This window comes from Crocuta crocuta, unplaced genomic scaffold (assembly GCF_008692635.1).
Source record: "Crocuta crocuta isolate KB4526 unplaced genomic scaffold, BGI_CrCroc_1.0 scaffold41, whole genome shotgun sequence".
In the NCBI taxonomy this organism is placed as follows: domain Eukaryota; kingdom Metazoa; phylum Chordata; class Mammalia; order Carnivora; family Hyaenidae; genus Crocuta; species Crocuta crocuta.
Genome location: NW_027529428.1, coordinates 11,552,624 through 11,567,801, shown reverse-complemented (window position 1 = coordinate 11,567,801; position 15,178 = coordinate 11,552,624). Strand labels below are relative to the sequence as shown.

Sequence of the window (15,178 nt, the reverse complement as noted above, 5' to 3'; positions counted from 1 at the left end):
CAAGCAGCTCCATGCTCAGTGCAGAGCCCAATGCAGGGCTCGATCCCCTGACCCTGGAAACATGACCTGAGCCAAAATCAAAAGCTGAATGTTCAACTGACAGAGCCACGCAGGCACCCCTAATCCCTTTATTTTAAAGTTAGCTGATCAGCAACCTTAATTTCTTTTGCAACCTTAATACCTCCTTGCCATATAACATAGCCACAGGGTGCCATGATTGAGAAGTGGACATCTTTGGGGAGGGGCAGTTTTTCCATGTCGAAGTTCATTGACAGTTACTATGGATATAGATCATAGTAGTTAGTTAGTTAGTAGTTAGTGGTATAGAAGGTAGGTATATGAAGACTCTTCTAAATCCTAAGGAGGCCTTTATGTGTGTGCAGTGTTCTGTGTCCAGTATGTGACTCTTTTTTTTTTAAATAATTTTTTAAATGTTTGTTTATTTTTGAGAGAGAGCTTGCACAAGCAGGGGAGGGGCAGAGAGAAGGGGACAGAGGATCCCAAGCAGGCTCTGTGCTGACAGCAGACAGCCCAATGTCGGGCCTGAACTCACAAATCACAAGATCATGACCTGAGCCGAAGTCAGACGCTTAACCGACTGAGCCACCCAGGCGCCACCAGGATGTGGATCTTTTATTGACTTGCTACATCCCACCAAAAGTTACACATTTTCTACCTTTGTATTAAAAAAAAAATTGTAACATGAACTTTGTCCCGTCCCTTTCTAAGCTTCTCAGATTCTGTGCCTTCAGCCCGTTTCACAAAAAATCCCCTTCCAGACTTTGCAGTGTATCTTACCTTGCCACTCTTTGACTTTGATAAATTCTCAGCTCCTGGCAAGGAAGCTCATGTCCAGACACGTTACTGGGGAGTATGTGTTCCCAGGCACCACTGCTCCTGACTGTAAACTGATGTACATTTCATTTTTAAAAGTCCTTGCCCTCCTTCTGTTTTGTGAGTAGGAGGTTTGTATATTGAAGGTTCATTATAACTTAACTTTTCGTTTTGTATCTTACTCTCTCATGGATAGCTAGCAAGCAGTTTTGTCCTAAAGTACATGAGCCATCTGAGCCAACCCCATATTTGGGTCATGGAATTAACAGGATCTGTTTCCTGTTCAATTTTCTTGTGGGAGAATATGCCCTTTTTTCCTAGAATATCTTCTGACTTTAGTACTCAGCCGAACCTAGAATAAGCAGGAAGTTGCCGTCCAAAGTGATGATATGGCTGGGGCACAGTAGGGTGAAGGTTCAAGAGCTAACGAGTGTCCTGTTAGGGCTTCTAAAATGTGTGAATCTGGCCAGAGGTACCAGCACACCATTATTTATTTGTGGATGCAGAAAGATAACCAAATCCTACCTCGTTACCCAAGATTCCTTGTAAATTCAGACATGCTTGACAGCCGTGCAGTTTGATGGTCGTTGCCAGCCTGTGTGGTTTCCAATCCTTTTCATGTGGTTTTTCCCAGTCACTGGCAGGATGCACTGGGGTTCTTAATGGAGCCCTGACCTATAGGAGTTCTTTAGCGATGCAGAATACAAAGAATGTGACTAGGAGATCTTGGAGTTTACTAAGTTTGTCTTGCCCAGAAATTAGTAAAGTGGGCTTTTTATATTACACATATGATTCTGGGGTAAATGCCTCTAATAGCGTATTTGACTCAGCAGCATTGGTAAGGTTGTAAGAACGAAAAGTCAGATTTTTTTTTAATGTTTTATTTATTTCTCAGAGAGAGAGAGAAAGAGACAGCATGAGCAGAGGAGGGTCAGAGAGAGAGGGAGACACAGAATCTGAAACAGGCTACAGGCTCTGAGCTGGCTGTCAGCACAGAGCCCGACACAGGGCTCGAACCCACGAACTGTGAGATCATGACCTGAGCCGAAGTCGGATGCTTAGCCGACTGAGCCACCCAGGCGCCCCACAAAAAGTCAGATATTAAGATCGCAAAGAATTCCAATAAATAAGAGAAGATGCAGGAAGATGAACAGGACAGAGAAACACGCACGATGTTTTTTAAGTGCTTGGTGGCAACAGGGTGCTTTGGATGATCTCTGCTTTTAAGAGGAAGATAAGCGGTGAAGGAAGAGGGGTTCAGCCTCTCTGAGAAAAACACCAAAAAGACAGCATAGTGCCTGCATCTTCAGTCCTCAGTAAATACTGTGTTGACGTGCAAAAGAGGAAGAAGGGACTACTCAGAGAAAGTATCACTTTGCTAGCAGGGGACAGCTTGGTGGAACTACTCCATTTAAGTCTTCTCCATGAAGCAACGACATCTTCAAANAAATAAAAAATATTTAAAAAAAAAAAAAAAAGCAGGAGATAAGCGAATATCATCCCTCTTTTCAAAAGCGAGGAAAAAGTACATTCTGGAAACCAGATGTGAAACTGCTCCTCGGCATAATTTGAGCATGGATTAGTCAGCATATGGTTTACATACAGTTAGAGAGGAAACATTTGTACAAACCTGCAGAGGTTCATAAAGATATAGTTTGTGTCAAGTTGACTACATTTCTTACTGTGAGAGACTCATTAAATTAGTCATGGACAAGGAGAACTCTCAAGTTGAATGAATCTTGATTTGAGGGCACCGGGAATATTCTTGTGGCGTCCTTTCATACCAGCTGGAGAAGAAGTGAACATCGTGATGAGTGGGCTCGTATGTGGTTGGACTACTGTACCCAACAGATGGCAATTTCATTTCCTTTTCACTTGTCTCTCCAGTATGGTGCATGAGTTGACCCTGGGTAGCTTAATATTTTTTTTCCCATGACCTTAATGAAGACATGAAATTTGTGCTTGGCAAATGTGCAGTTGACCAGCAACTGAAAAGGTAACTAACAGACCACACGAATGTCACCAAGGCCACCATGCATTTCATCGAGTATTGGCCCTTTTACAAATGCTTGAAAGTCAGAGTTCTTTCCCAGTCCTAAAGGCCTACCTATGAGGTATGCACCTTGTTAACAGGGAGCTTTGATGACCCGTTGGGTTTTTGCCTCTGAATGAAGACAGTCCAGGTTAAGAGCCCCCTGACCTACTATGTGAGGCATGGGAAGGATATAAAAGGAGTTTATAAGGATCTTACAGTTGAGTGGGAGAGACAAGATAGGTAGTTCTCTTCTTTAGAACACAGTAGTCAATAATAAAGAGTTCAAAGGAGGAGAAACCACCATGGGTTAGAGTCAACAAGGAGGCTTAGGCTCCCTGTATCAAGGCCCAGATTTACTGGACAGCTGTCAGAAGCACTGAGCATCGTGAGGGCTGGGATTTCCACATGGTTTTAGGGAACACTCCGTGTCCATAGATCAGCGTTAGACTCTTGAGTCTTGAGTATCTGCACGTGACTATTTAAGCTGGCCATTCTTCTGTTCATTCAGTTGACCATTTTCCTGATCCGTTATCAGTTCCAGACAAGCCCAAGAAGAATAGCTAAAATCAGTGAGTGAGGCAAATGTCTTCAGCTAAAGGCTGAAACATGAATTTTGACTTTCTCTGCTTAAAACAGACATGTGGCCCATTAAGACAAGCATTAAAGGCTGCCTGGCTGTGTTTACAGAGTGTAGTGTTTCCCTTCTCAGCTCATTTATGGAAGTGTCTTCCAAAAGAGTTGTAAACACAAAAGCCTACGGCAGCTAAGCAGGTAACAGGGGAGTGAGCTAACCAGAGGGAAAGTGGTAAACAGACACATGTCTTCTTCAAAGGGGCAAACGGCACTCCACACTGCCTAAGAGAGCCACATAGGCATGCTCACCCAGGGTTGCCGGACCCTACTGATTTTCAAGAAATGAAGGTGGGCATTCTGATGCAAAACCTCCTAGTGTTTAAAGGTTAGCAGCTCATTCACAATTGTTCAGAATGGCGCTCTGGGTAAAGCAACACACCATTGATCATGTCTGGCCTCCACGTGATAGCCAGTTTGCAACACTATTTCAGTAAAGGCATCAGGTAGGAAAAGAAGATGTAAGAGAAATGTATGTGAGACCTGGCCCCTGCCCTCTGTGACCATATAGTTTATTAAAGGGGAGGAAAAAAAGACATAGACCCACATGAAAAAGTTAAATAATGACCCAAATGGATATTAAGTGCCAAGGCAAATGGCATTTCACATAATCCGCTAGCAAGCGCTGACGAGGCCAAACTTCATTACGGTCTTCTGGGGAAAAGTCCTTCTTGAACGTGTTCATTAGCAGAGAGCATTTTGCTGGGATAAAAATTTTAGAGGCCTCATTGCTTTCTGTCACGATGGAAAATCCCACTTCTTGGGCGACTGTGAATTGATTGACTTACTCATTTGCTTGAGTGATGGGGAATCTGATGAGCACAGGCATGCAATGAGGGCTGACCAGGATTTGTTGGAGAGACAGAAGAGCCTGGCCTAGACCAAGCCACGTGGCAGTGTGTAGGGAAAGCACGGTTGATTTCAGTGGTAAGGGCTGGCTCTAAATGACAGGTAGTGCTGAGAGCTAGTTTGAGGAGTTTGGATTTTATGTTCCAGGCCAGCACTGTGCACTTGAACTTTCTGAGTGATGGAAATGCCCTGTAATCTGCACTAATACAATAACAACAAGCTGTGTGTGGCTGCTGAGATTTCAAACACGTGTCCAGTTTGCCTGAAGAACGAATTTTTCATTTTAGTTCATTTTTGATTTAAATAAGTGCACGTGGCTAATGGCTATCATGTTGGGCAGCCCAGCTCCAGACCGTGAGGTACCATGACATTGGTTTGGAGATTGAGGACACGATGAAGTAACAGTACAAATCTCAGTGAAGGCTGACCTGAAAGTTTTCAGAGCAACTACTAGAAATTTTCTACTACTGATAGTAATGTGAGGAAGAGATTTTATTTTTTTAATAAGGTGAGAAACATAGAAGGAAGCAGAAGGCAGGACATCCGTTCACTTGAGAAGGTTTTCAACTCAAGTAAAATACTTATGCCGGAGATGAGAGTTTTTTATCTGTAGTTTATACATGAATCAATTGCCCACTCCTCCCCCACACTTCCAAAACAAAGAGACTTCAGAGTGATCGAATGACTGAACCCAGGTCACCGAGAGTTCTTTGCCAGGGACGTCCCTGAGATTTAATCTCCAGAGATTAAAATCTCTGGCCATATAATGTCCAAGTTCTGTGACTTGTTCATTGGAATTGGTCATTGTTTCCCAACCAACGGGGCTTGGACTGACACAGGCGATTGTTACTGCCACCATTTGCATTACTTCCTCTCTCTCCAGGCTCCAGCAGGGTCTTCATCCCAGGCGTCTTGACCCTCCTTCTTTTCCTTCTCCTTCCATCCTGGGCCTACCCACAAAAGCATCACCTCTTCCCCTTCCCCAAGAGCCGGGTTTTGATGACTGTTGCAGGCTGCCCTGGGTGTAGACATTGCCTATGGTTGGCACCAACAACCCAACCCTACATCCCTCTACCTGATTTCCACCATGACCAGCCCATGTGATGGCAGCACGCGGAGTGGCAGACCAGGACCCAGTGTCCTTGACCCAAGTTCCCTAGTTTTTTCCATTTTGTTTTGTTCCCTTTTTTAAGGCCTTAGTTGTCATTTAATTGCAGTGTCTCAGCCAGTTGCCCTGTCAGTGGAGGTAGGCGGTGATGAGGCAAGAGAGAATAATGCCAGCCCCCTACCACATTATAAGGAAAGATGACTTTTAAGACTTTTTAAACCTCAGTAACGTAATGACTAAGTAACATAATGACTCAGAGATACTTTGATCTAAGAGGAAGCATTTATTGAAATAAAAACTCTTTTATAAAATATCTCTGGGAACGTACACAGGCACTGATAACATTGTCTCCAGGGAGAATCGGGTGGTGGGAATCTTGAGTTGTCTGTATATACCTAGATAAATGTTTAATCTTGTATTGGGTGAATGTCTTACCTAGTCACAAATTGAATCAATCACATTTTAAGATGGCAGTGGGGGCTGACATGTGTCCCATGCCCTGACTGTTCTTCCTTTCCTTCAGATTCTAGAGAGCCATCACTTCCATGAAACAATATACTTGCTTTGTGCCCAGGTAGAAATGCCCTCTGTAGCTTAGAAGAGACCTCATTTTCTGTGCATCGAGCAGCAATTCTCACAGATAGCACCCGCATTGGTCTTGAGGAAGAGTGATCTGTCAGCATTCCAAATGTTGGGTCCAGTCACCTTAATCTGAGACACTCTAACCCGGTGGTTTTCAACCAGTGCCACTTTGGCCCCTCTGGGAACATTTGGTGATGTCCGGAGACATTTTTATTGTCACAGTTGGAGGGCTGGTGCTACTGGCCTGTAGGAGGTAGAGCCTGGCGATTGTGTGTCCTGTAATGCATAGGAGAGTGCCCACGACACAGAATTACTGAAACGTGAGTAGCAGCAAGGCTGAGAAACTTTGCCCAGACCAAACTATCCTTTGATAAGGGGGTGGATATGAGTTTCACTCTTCGGGATATTCGTTGTATAACCTTAGGCATTTCCCCTCATGGATCTGACTCTTAGTTTTTCTCATTGATGGAATGTCACGAATACCTACCCTGACAGCCTCATTGTGCAGTGGGGATCACTGAACTGACAGCCTGGGAAAAATAGAACACCGGTGTGTGAAATCACCATCTTCATTAGCAAAAGCAACATCTCCCGGCCTCTGATTTCCAGTCGGATGAGTTGTGTTGTGTGTGGCTGCCCTCCCCCACACCGTGGCCCCGGCAACTGGTCACTTAGCGTCCTCCTGCTGGCTCCTGTCTGGCCTGGGCGTGGGAGAGCAGACAGTGGGGGCTGGAGCAGGACTCTGTGGCATTCCATGTGGTCGTGGCTTCTGAATACAAGATGTGCTCCTGATTTGGGGGGGGGAGAGGGGCTGCCCTTGTGGGGTTTTTATTAATTAATTGATTTTTATTTATTTTAATACATATTTTAAGTTTACTTATTTTGAGAGAGAGAGGGAGAGTGTGTGTGTATGAGGGAGACAGTGGGGGATAGGCAGAGAGAGAGAGAGAAGGAAACAGTTGCCCAACTCAGGGCTTGATCTCACGAACAATGAGATCATGACCTGAGTGGAAATCAAGAGTCAGATGCTTAACCAACGGAGCCACCCAGGTGCCCCTGCCCTTTTGTTTATTTTTTAAATCGAGCAGCCTGCAGATGAGCTGCATCATTCAGAGAAGGGAAACTTTTCAATAATCTCCTTAGATTTCGAAGCATAGATGATCCCATCATCCACCCCGCTGTGCACATCTTTCCTCCAGACCTTCCGCTTCCCTATAATACCACCTGTGTTTCCGTGTTCTTCCAAACTAAGCCCTGAAGCAGGTGATTACACATCAGCCTTTATGACTGCCAAGCGAGACATTGCAAGTAATTCAGCAAAATCAATAGGCAGCTTCCAATAGAAGGAGAAGCCAACCCTCCTCTCATGGTGTTTCATTGAATTACTCATTTCTAAGTGACCTCATTTGGCCTTTGCGTTGGAAAGAACGTCTGTGTGGCACGCCAGTCAGGTTGGCTACACTTCTGTGTTCTAATAAACTACAGAACTGCCATCTTGTTTTGGCCCCTGATGCCAGTAAACATTGCCTTGGTGTCTCCAGAACACTCTAAGTGTGCCATGCAGCTTTCTTCAGGGGCAGCGAGACTCCTCCACTGCTGAGTGTGGTGTTGACTGCAAGAGGGGGGGCTGGGGTTTTCAGTGCGTCTCCGGCCCACTGGGCCATCTGGGCCAGAGCCCTTGCTCTCCAGGTGCAGTGTGGCTTTTGCTTTCAATTTGGAAGGCTTTATAATCTACTCGGGCCATCTGCCTGCCTCTCTGCCTAGCTTGGCCCACAGCACTCTGATCTGGCCAGCCTCTCGTCCCAAGGCCTGTGGCTTGTCAGTCTTTTTTTCACAGATTTTAGTTTTAAGTAATCTCTACACCCAATATGGGGCTTGAACTTGCAACCCTGATCAAGAGACACATGCTCTGCTGACCGAGGCAGCTAGGCATCCCTGGCTTGTCCACTTTTAGCACTATTACCCCATTTCCCTTGCCATGATAGCTCATGATGATAGTTCTCTCTGCCCCTCTTCTGCTCACCCTCCATCCCTCTCTCTCTCTTTCTCTTAAAAATAAGTTCATAATAATAAAAGAAGTTTCTTAAGAACATAGAAATTAAAAATTCTAGAATTCTTTATTTTGGATTCCATAAAAGAAGGCCAGCAACATAGAGTAGGTTCTAGTATTCTGTCTACTTAACAAATACTAACAGGATAAATGTCATGTGCTTATTCATAGTTTTGCTGTTTTATGGAGTTAGAATCATTGGTTCCTAGAAGGATCTTATTTATCAAATTTGATTGAGTTTGTTTAGCCAGAAGCGTATTACTTCAGCAAATTAAAGCATGTTGTTATTAATTGGAAGCAGTTTTAAAAGCTGTGTTAATAGGAGGCTCCTGGGTGGCTCAGTCGATTAAGTGTCCGAGGCTTGACTTCGGCTCAGGTCATGACCTCATAGTTCGTCATATTGAGCCCCATGTCGAGCTCTGTACTGATAGGGATTCTCTCTCTCTCTCTCTCTCTCTCTCTCTCTCTCTCTCAAAATAAATGAACTTTTAAAAACCTATGTTAATAATAAGAGCAACATTTATCAAGCGTTTAGCATATGCCACACATGTATCTAAGCACTTGAGAATTATTAACTCATTTAATCTCATAACAGCTATATTGCTACCCTGCCATGGAAAGTTCTCTTACCCACCAGAAGAGTAGAAGCCAGGGGTACAGATAAAACTAGCCGCGTTTGGAGTGGGAGAAAAATAGAAGTGAATCACTGTGAAACCTGCTTTCCCTGATTCGGAGGTTCCAAAGCCAGCTTTCCTGGTCCAAAGTGCACGTCTCCTCTGGACACAGAATCTGAGCTGTAGCTGCAAAATAACTTTTTCTAGAAGGTACCTACTAATTTTGGAATGAAAAGCAATCTCATCCCTTGGGAACTGTGTGAAACCCTGGAAATAAAATGACAAGGTGCCGATTTGAAAAATCATTCTTGAGCACAGAACTAAAACTTGACAGTAACGTACCAGAGCCACCGGGAGTGGCTGATCTATTGTGACCTATCGTATTAGGAGAAGATCACGTCTGAAACCTAACTATTGTGTATAGAACATCACAGGAGGGGTAATAATTCTCTGATAACTTGCTCAGTAGCAAAGAAGATCTGATAAAGCATTGGGGTGGAGGGTGACTAGTTTACAAGTTATTTTCCTGTGTGGGAGTCGAGTTTCCCCAGATGGTACACCTGTGTTTTCTGGCAAGTTCACCATCTGCGGATCCTGTGTCTGTAGCTTTTATTGTAACGCAGAAGGAAGACGAGGTACTCGAGCCCTCAGCACGGAAGCCTTCCAGGAGATGTTCAGCGCACCGTTAAGGAGGGAACCAGAAGGTGGCTGCAGTCTCCAGGGATGTAAATTTAAGATTCTTGCTCCTCCTTTATCTTTTTTGCCCATCCCCCAGTGTGTATGTACACCCCCACATCCAGAAACACAAATTGGCTTGAGTTAACAAGGAAAATGTTTACCTATTCATAGAATCTGCATGTGGGTTGTTTTTTTTTCCTTAGTGAGGATCACCCCCTCTTCCTTTTCTGGGAGTGCTTTTTACTGTCCACTGCGCACGACAGATCAGGGAGCGTTTCGTTGCTGAGCACACAGCTGAGATACAGGCTGTCCGGGTGACATTCTCATTCTCCTGGGCTACTTTTCCATACTCCAACTTTGTCATTTTTTAAGGATATGGCCAGTGCCTGGGATATAATACATACACTTGATTGTACGTCCAGGCATTCATTTATGTATTGAGTTGACAAACATGTATTTAGCTTGGCACTGTGCCAGGCCTCAGGGGTAGGGCAGAAGCCAAGACAGACCTATTTCCTACCCTTATAAAGCTTTCATTGTCATGGTAGAGGCAAACCAGAAGAAGTAAGCATAATAATTACTAACTCTTAAAGTACTCCAAAATAAACCTACACATAGATGGTAAATTAATTTGTGACAAAGGAGGAAAGAGTATACAGTGGGGAAATGGTAGCCTCTTCAGTCACTGGGGCTAGGAAAACTGGATAGTTGGGTGCCAAAGAATGAAACTGGATCACTTTTTTACACCATACACAAAAATTAAGATGAATTCAGGGGCCCCTGGGTGGCTCAGTTAAGCATCTGACTTCAGCTTGGGTCATGATCTCACAGCTCGTGGGTTTGAGCCCTGCATCCGGCTCTGTGCTGACGACTCAGAGCCTGGAGCCTGCTTCGGATTCTGTGTCTTCCTCCCTCCCTCCCTCCCTCCTTCTCTCTTTCTCTCTCAAAAACCTTAAAATGAATTTAAAGCTTGAATGTAAGACCTCAAGCCATAAAACTCCTGGAAGAGAATGTAGGTAAGCTCCTTGATGTTGGCCTGGGTGATGATTTTTTGAACCTAACTCCAAAGCAAGGGCCACAGAAGCCAAAATAAACAGATGGAACCACCTCAAACTAGAAAGCTTCTGCACAAAGCTCCTGTGAAGGAGACCATCCACAAAATGAAAAGGCTGTCTACTGACTGGGACAAGATATTTGCACATGATATGGCCAATAAAGGGTTTAATATTCAAAATATATGAAGAACCTAAATAACTCAATAACAAAAAAACAAACAATGTGCTTACTAAATATTTAGGCAGAAGATCTGAATAAACATCTTTCCAAAGAAGACATTGATGGCCAAACACATGAAAAGATGCTTAGCATCCATAATCATCAGGAAAATGCAAATGAAATCCACAACTTGCATCTGTTAGAATGGCTGTTATTAAAAAGAAGAAATAACATGCATCGGTGAGGATGTGGAGAGGAAGCAATACTCGCACACTGTTGGTGGGAATGCACGCTGGTGCAGCCACTGTGGAAAACCATATGGAGGGTCCTCAAAAATTGAAAAATAGAACTATCATGTGATACAACTTCTGGGTATTTGAAGAAAACAAAAACACTTATTCATAAAGATAAATGTGCCCCCATGATCACTGCAGCAATATTTACAATAGCCAAGATACAGAAACAACTTAAATGTTCATTGATAGATAAAAGCATAGATGTAATACACACATGCATATACATACACACAGTGGAATTCTACTCACCCATTAAAACTAAAATCTTGCTATTTGTGACAACATGGATGGACCTTGAGGGCATTATACTAAGTGAAATAAATCAGAGAAAAACAAATAGTGTATGATTTTACTTACACATGGAATCATCTAAAAACAAACAAATAAAACAGGTCATAGATAGAGAGACTAGATTGGTGGTTGCCAGAGGGGAGAGGAGTAGGGGGTGGGCAAAATGGGTGAAGGGGAGGATCAGGAAGTACAAACCTTTAGTTATAAAATAAATCTCAGGGATGTAATATATGGAATAGTGATTAGGACTATATTATTGTGTTGTACATATAATATATATAGGATATTATAATGTTGTATTGCATATTTGAAAGTTGCTAAAGTCTCGGAGCGCCTGGGTGGCTCCATTGGTTAAGGGTCCGACTTCGGCTCATGTCATGATATCACAGTTCGTGGGTTTGAGCCCTGCGTCGGACTCTGTGCTGACAGCTGTCTCCGGAGCCTGCTTCAGATTCTGTGTCTCCCTCTGACCCTCCCCGACTCATGCTGTCTTTCTCTCTCAGAAATAAAGCACTAAAAAAAAAAAAAAAAAAAAAGTCTGCATCATGAGAAAAAAGTTTCCTAACTCTGTATGGTGACGCAGGGTAACTACATATATTGGGACTACTTTGCAGTATATACAAATAACAAATCATTCTGTTGCACATCTGAAACTAATATAATGTATGTCAATTATACTTCAATTTTAAAAAATGCTATGAAGAAAACAACCAGGGGCAGCAGTGCTACCTGTTACGTAAAGTATTTAGGGGCACCCTTTCAGGAGGTGGCATGGGGCCTGGGATCACAAGTGTGAGAAGAGACAGCCACCAGGAGGCTGGAAGCAAGAGTGTTCTTGGCAGAGAGAAGGGCATTTGTCAAGTCCTAGGAGCAGAAAGGAGCTTCACGGATTCAAGAAATTGAAGGAGAGGCCATTGTCATGGAGGGTACTGAGCAAGGAAGCAGAGGCACAATGGGATGAGAGCAGTGGCTCTCACCTGAGGCCCGTATTATGTCCCAGGGAACATAAGACAGTGTTGTCACAGGTCGGGAGGGGAGACGGGTGCTTCCAGCATGGAGTGGATTAGAGCCCAGGATCGCTGTTACGTGTTCTGTGATACATAGAATAGTCCATCTGGCCCCGAGTATCTAGTGCTAAATTGAGAAATCCTAAGATAGGTGGTGGCCTAAGCAAAGATGTGTACTAGGCCAGACTGGCTATGGTTGCCTAAGAGGGGGGAGGGTGTGGGGCATGACAGGAACGTTTGGTGATCTCCGGGATCTAACTCAAGCACCTGGGTGGATGTCGTGGTCATTTATCAAGATGGAGAGGAGTGGCATGAGGAAAGGTTTGGGAAGAAAACTCCGGTCTTCCAGTTTGGACCTGCTAGTTTGGAGATACCTTGAGCCATGGGGGGAGGGGGGGCAGAATTTTGTGGACATTGGGAAATGCGGATGTGGAACTCAGGGGGCAGGCCCAGGGTTCCACTTCTGTGTATTAGGCTGTCCATCCACAGGAATGGGTGAGATAGATGGAGGACTGGCAAACAGTCACCTTTTGATACTACCTCCTAAGACCCTCGTTCATGGAGTTAGAGCCCTAAAATAATCAAAGCTAGCCAGCTCATTCCCTTCTAGTCTCCCATGGGGCTTCCGTTACATACAGAGGAAATCTCTACTCTGAAGCACGACATGTGAACCCTTTACAGTCTATAAACCCAGTGGGGTTGTCTTTTCTCATCTCCGGCTATTTAACACACACCTGACTCCAGCCACACTGAATATGTCCATCCCTGCTCCTTTGTGTTCCTGCTGTTCACTGTAGAGTGTCTTCATTCCAGAAGCAGTCGAGCCATTGCCCTTGCCCACGCTCCTAGGTGCTGACTGTTCACTGCTCCTTCCCAGGCCTCCCTCACACCCTGCACTTAACCTCTGTTATATCACGGATGACTTTGTTTTGTAATAATTGTTTGCAGGTAGATCCTGCCAGATACACCTTGAGCAGCTAGAGAGCGGGGCCCTTGCCCGATCATCTTGACATCCGTAGGGTCCCATGCAGTGCCTGGCACAAAACGTTCAAGAGATGTATCACTTTTTTTTTCTTAATTCTAAAATTGTCATAGACTTTCCAGAGAGATATGTTCTTGAGCCGACAGCTCCGGATCTGCAATTAGAGGTGAGATATGTTGGAGGGAAGAAAGGGCGGGGGTGGGGGAGGGCAGAGAGGGGTGGAATTTGCACTTTGGATATTCAGATGGGAAAAAGAATACTTCAAAAGAGCTCAGTTCAGTCCTTTTGGCTTTTTCTCTTTCAGAGATAATAGTGATTTTCTTTGTCTTGGGTCACTGCTTGGCTCTTTGAAAGTTGGCTCTTAAGTTTTGGCCCGTAAGTCCCCTTGTCTATAATCTGTAGGACTGCTTCTGATCAGCCACTCATGAAAGAGCTTCAGCAATGAATTTTAAAAGGCAGTCTCTTCTTAACTCCATCACTTAAAGGTTCTGTTCTTTCCAGATGTTGCCCCAGTTAAAGGCTGCCCCTAGGTAGATGCCAGTTACTATCAGGGAGAAGCAGGATTTGGGCTGGGTTGGAAGCCCATTATCTCCAGCACAGCAGCCCTACTAAACATCCTTTTCTTTGTAACATGAAAGACAGGATCCGTGAGTTTTCAGCGTAGCTGTTTAAAAAAGGAATGAAAGGGAGTGACAGCCTAGCACTTTTCAGAAGCAGCTACAACCCTCACAAAATAGTGGCGGTGTGTAGACTTTAAAGCTGCAGTCGGGACCCAAAGGCAGGGGATGATGGGAGCACTGGCCGCCATGTTCTTCCTCCATCCCTCTCTAGCACTGGGCTGAGGAGGGAGACTGGCCCGAGTGCCAGGCTGGCTCTACCATCTACCATGCATGAGCTCAGCCTCAGGCAGGACACTTACTGTCTGAGCATAGCAATACCGTGGTATGGTGTGACCGGTAGATCTGATGAGGGATGAGAAGGCACTTGGAAAATGGAAGTTGGCTGTGCACATATTAAATTGGTATTATTGTTGCTGGACCCCCAGGCACCCCCAGTGGAGTTGAAGCCCCGCAAGAGCAAGGACTTGACCAATCAGGGAGAACTCAGTACTGAGAGAAAGAACAGATTGTACTTCACCTTCTCCATGCTGTGACATTGCTCACATTGGGAATTCCAAATGGCTTGGGACCCCGTTCTCCGCTGATGGCAGTCCCTGCTGTTGAGTATTGAGGTGACAGTTGCTTGAAAGAGCCATGGGGTTCTGTGGCAAAAAGAAATCTAACTTCTGTTCACTGAAGTAAACTTAAAAAAAAAAAAGTGTCCTATGTTCAAAGAGAAAAAATGTTTTCTTCGCTTTCCATTTCATTAAATAAAAATTAAAAGGCTTGTATTCTAGCTTTGCCGTCTTTACCATCCGATTTCATTTTAGGAAACTGATTTAGGCTTCGAGAGTCCTGTCTCTTCTCCCTTGTCTGCCTTTACGTGTTCGAGCCACTCTTCCCAGGCCACTGGAAGTCTGGCGGGAACGAAATGTTATTCTCTCCAAGGCTGTAGAGTGCAGTTGAATGGGGTGAGCAAGTGTCATTGAAGACAGGATGGGGAGGACGGGGGTGGACAGGGCATGTCCAGCTTTGTGTCACATACATTTTAAAGAAAATCATGGAAAAACCAAGTAGCACAAATAGTACAGTCATCCCTCAAGACTTTTTTTATATTTTACTTTATTTTGTTCTATTTTATTTTGTTTATTTTTGAGACAGAGAGGGCAGGAGAGGGTCAGAGAGAGGGAGAGAGACCAAATCCCAAGCAGGCCCTGCGCTACCAGCAGAGCCCGATGTGGGGCTCGATCTCACAAACCACGAGATCATGACTTGAACGACATCAAGACTTGGATGCTTAACTGACTGAGCCACCCAGGCACCCCCCTTTTTAAAAATTTTAACTTAATTAGTGTAAACTTGGAGACAGATCTGTTCCACCATTCCCTCCCCTAATGTTCGATGGAAA

General features: G+C 44.4%; 1 protein-coding gene and 1 long non-coding RNA gene across 5 annotated transcripts in view; one reads left to right on the top strand and one right to left on the bottom strand.

Annotated features, from left to right (window-relative positions):
- Positions 1–13,050, bottom strand: part of LOC144227700 (uncharacterized) — a 13,923-nt gene extending 873 nt beyond the window's left edge. Inside the window, exon 1 of the long non-coding RNA XR_013334021.1 lies at positions 12,924–13,050. This is a non-coding gene — a long non-coding RNA (uncharacterized LOC144227700). The remainder of the gene's footprint in view (positions 1–12,923) is intronic.
- The window catches only part of PIP5K1B (phosphatidylinositol-4-phosphate 5-kinase type 1 beta), a 307,134-nt gene that overhangs the window by 124,345 nt on the left and 167,611 nt on the right, over positions 1–15,178 (top strand). The window lies entirely within an intron of this gene.